This window comes from Amblyomma mixtum, chromosome 7 (genome assembly GCF_055824585.1).
Source record: "Amblyomma mixtum isolate Tamu chromosome 7, ASM5582458v1, whole genome shotgun sequence".
Lineage (NCBI taxonomy): Eukaryota > Metazoa > Arthropoda > Arachnida > Ixodida > Ixodidae > Amblyomma > Amblyomma mixtum.
Window position 1 is genome coordinate 125,388,725 of NC_143018.1, and position 4,177 is coordinate 125,392,901.

The following is a 4,177-nucleotide window of genomic DNA, read 5'->3' on the forward strand; positions in this document are numbered from 1 at the left end:
AAAATCTTTTAATAAGAATAGAATTTAAGCAAAGGCCCAAATTATAGCTAATATTTTGTGCTTACTTTATTTTATTTATTAATACATACTGCTGACCAAATTTGGGATTGTGGAAGGGGGCGTAGGTTTGCAAGACAGCGTTCTAATATTGATAGGAGCATTCAACCAGTCAGCGTGTAATGAAAAAACAACAAATAGCTAAACACAAATACAACAAAGCAGTGACGTAAACAATATAATAGTAGATGAAGTTGTAGTAGTAGAATACCCTTATAAAAATTTCTATAGATAGTCCATAGACTGTCTATGAAGTCTATAGACTGTCTATAGACAAATCCTTTAGACTGGTCTATAGACAGTCTATAGATTTATGGCCATACACTTTTAGTAGACTTTTGTCTATAGACAGTCTATAGACAAATGTCTACTGAAAGTCTATAGGTATATAGGAAGTCTATAGACACAGGTCTATAGACAGGCTATAGACGATCTATAGACTTATGGTCATACATTTCCTATAGAGCTGTCTATAGACCGTCTATAGACACTTGTCTATAGACGGACTATAGACGACCTATAGACTTATGGCCATAGACTTCCTGTAGATTAGTCTATAGACAGTCTACAGACAAGTCTACTGGTCCAGTAGACATATGTCTATAGACTGTCTATAGACATTCCATAGGTGTGTGGCATGGCAGTGCTATAGACCTTTGTCTATACACAGTCTATAGACCTCTGTCAACTAAACTATTAGTAGACCATTATCTATAGACTGCCTATAGACTGTCTACGATCATTGAAAAAGGTCACCAGACAGATTTCACACATGAAACAATCAATATACTTACAAATTTAGTTTATTTCCAAGCTATCCAGGCTGGGAATATGCAATACATGCACCATAAGAATGCACCACAGTAACATAAAAGTTGAAAGTAACAGTCCGGCTAGTTTCCTCAGAAGCATTCTTGTGGCCTGTTGTCTGCAGTAAATCATCCGGGCATGTTCACCTGTACAGCACACAGGAAAAAAATAATATAAGAGGAACTGAAAAATTCCCATTCCATCTCTACACATGTGCTTTACAATGCAAGGCATATCCTGGCTATGCCATTCTAGAAAGGGAATCTTGATCTTTTGGTTTGGTTTTATGGGAGTTCAAAGACCCGTAAGGCGACACAGGCTACGAGACGCTGAAGTGAAAGGCTAGGGAATAATTACGGTCACCTGTGCAGTGTACACAGGCCTTTAGCATTTTGCCTCTAATGCGACCGCCTAGGCCGGAATCGAACCTGCATCTTTCAGGTCGCCATAAGAACATGATAGCCACTGAGCTATCACGCCGGCTCAATCATTTCAGTAAATACACGACAGATTATAAGTGTCGTCATAAAACATCGTAACAAAGAGCCCTAATCCCTGGAGCACTCTACTCTGAATCCAGTACTGATACTGATTACAGCGCCGTCCTTTTTGTCTCGTCTAGTCCTCGTCTCCTTGCGCTGCCATTTATTTGTTCAAGACATGTACCAACACGCCCAATTTTCCACGTTAGTCAAATACTGATTTCTGTATGGAAACACTGTTACAGCCAATACTGATCTCTTTATGGCAATCCTTTTACACTATTTGTAACAGAAGACTTCGAACAATTGTGGCACATATCTGCATTGACTCGCAAGGAGCTATTAAGAATGCCACCTCCATAAAATACAGATTCAGTGCACCTTACACAGGGATCCAAAAATAAGAATATTGCAGCATTTATTCTTATAACCGCTACAGAAGAAGCGCTTCAGAATACCCTGCGTGAATTAAGCCTGGTACACCCGGCCAAATTTTTGACTGGCTCCGGTGTTGCATCGCTAAATGCACCTTGTAAAAAAGGTGCCTTTCGGCTACACTGCTGGCATATTCATGCTGTAATTTAACGAGTGAAATGTCATTTCGTGGTTCCTTTTTGTTCATATAATGTTTGAGTGCAGTACTTGCGTGTTTAGATCAACGTTATCAGAAACATTCGTCTGCCACTACGAACAGCTGAAACAAGCGGCATACGCAGCAATGGATCTGGTCCATATGGCCTCATGCTCTGGGTAAAGTACCACTCCTTTCATGGCGGACAAGTCGTTTACCCATATTAGTGAAAATGCGCCACCAGAACCATTGCTGCGTATTCCGCTTGTTTCGGCTCTTCGTAGCGGCAGACGATGAATATTGCTGATAACTTTGATCTAAACATGCAAGTACTCCACTCAAACATTATATTAACAAAAAGAAACTATGAAATGCCATCTCACGCGTCAAATTACAGCATGAATATGCCAGCAGTGTAGCCAAAAGGCACCTTTTTACAAGGTGCATTTAGCGATGCAACACCTAAGCCAGTTAAAGATTTGGCCGAGTGTACGTAAGCCGATACTCAAACGGGCACAAGCTATACAAAACCAGCAGGCAGAAGCAACCAGTTAACCACAGATTTGCGCCTATAACTTGAAGCACAAAGACGGAACAGCATACTCATACATCTGCGCGCGCTCTTAGAAACAAGCGGGTTGCAGCGCTTCCATGCCGCGCTCATTATTCAGAAAACCAATACAGCACACAGAGGCTGCAGCTGCGCCGTTTCAAAAGCAGTCGCGAGGTTGAGACAACAAATTACTGTCACGATAAAATACCGTCTGAAATTCACTTAGTTTTTCCTTCAAGTGCAGCTCCAACAGCGTAGTAAAGAGGTGTGTTTCTTGCATGGAGGCAGCCTAACCCAACGCTGCTAGAAAAATCAGCGAAAGCATTGAACGTGCTCAAAGTAGGAGGTATTTCAATGAAACAATTAACGCCTTCAACAGGCGCAGCTATAATAACACGAGAGCTTAATTTAATTTCAGGCGCAAATAAGCGGCGAGTCACATCGGCGCTTTCGTAACGTAGCAGTATGAAATCAGAAACACATACTTTGCCTCTCGCGCAAAAGGTATTCTAGAAATCTGTCCACGCGTGAGCGGGATTCATGAACGAACCACTCGGAACGAAATGTAAGCCACCTCTTGTCGAGCCGACCTTTACCCAGCTTTCAAAATGAAGTGCCCGCAAGCCAGCGGCGGCGGCCAACGGCTCTGATGACAGACACGGACGAATCCATACGTGTGCAACGAAGGGGAGATGGGATGGAGCTCGTGGGTTCTTCGCGGTGTTTGAGCACGCCGGCCATTCGCGCCGGAAACGAATGTTATTCACCCATCACACTACAAGCATTCCTCCAGCGCCGCTTGAATACAACTTTGACAAATGTCTCGCGCTCCAGTCTATAGCGCGTTACAAGACACCTTTGCTGAAACGTCGGCGTCCACGACGCGCACCGAGCGAGCGTCCATACGTAGCAAGCAATGCACACCTCAAAAAGAACAGCACTCCATGGTCCAGACAGGCGATAACACAAAGATATGAAAATAAATGTAATCCACCACTGAACGAGACTGTATGTAAGTACGTTTCGGAGGTGCAAAGTAAATTGAGCTCACACGGCGATAACTAACACACAGTTCCATTTCGGCCGTCATTCACAGGCTAAACGACATTTCTGGCCGCGCATCTACCTTGAAACACGAAACATCTAGTAGACAGCTTGCGAGGAGCGGCTTATCATCAAGGGCATCGCACAGACTGCCTTTCCGCGCGTTAGTATAAAGACAGCGGGACAGAGATAAGCGGCATTAGTCGAGAACCCGATGGCTTCCGCCTTAGAAACGAAGATAGTACGTTTGTAACTGCGCACATAATCTGTTCTGCACACACAGCTCTGCTTAGAGTGGTTTAGGAGACCAAATGAATAAAATATAAACGTGTAGACTTACCGTAAGCGGACGATGAAGCTGGATTTTGAAGAAAACATAATCCGCGAGAGACACGCCAACGCCATTCATGCAGCCACGCACAGGGTTGTTTGCAGCCCGAATGATTTTCCGCCGTCTCGCAGTAAAATGGGTAAAACGTGAAACAGAAACCCATTTCACGGTCGTATCTTTATCGCTCGCACTCTTGCCGTGTGCAGCTTGATGTGATATCCAAGACCACAGGAGGCAATTGGTTTATAAGCTTAAATTCTTCGCTTACCCTCTAATAATCTTACTGTTTTCGTGAAAACAGAACCGAAATCTAGCTTCTTGTCGGTATA

The 4,177-nt window shown here is 43.4% G+C and overlaps 1 long non-coding RNA gene across 1 annotated transcript; it reads right to left on the reverse strand.

Annotated features, from left to right (window-relative positions):
• Positions 1–842: 842 nt before the first annotated feature.
• On the reverse strand, positions 843–3,942 carry LOC149337418 (uncharacterized). The gene is made up of 2 exons (XR_016284629.1): positions 3,858–3,942; positions 843–1,013 (listed from the first exon to the last, which is right to left on the reverse strand). It is a non-coding gene; the product is annotated as an uncharacterized LOC149337418 (long non-coding RNA).
• Positions 3,943–4,177: the final 235 nt, after the last annotated feature.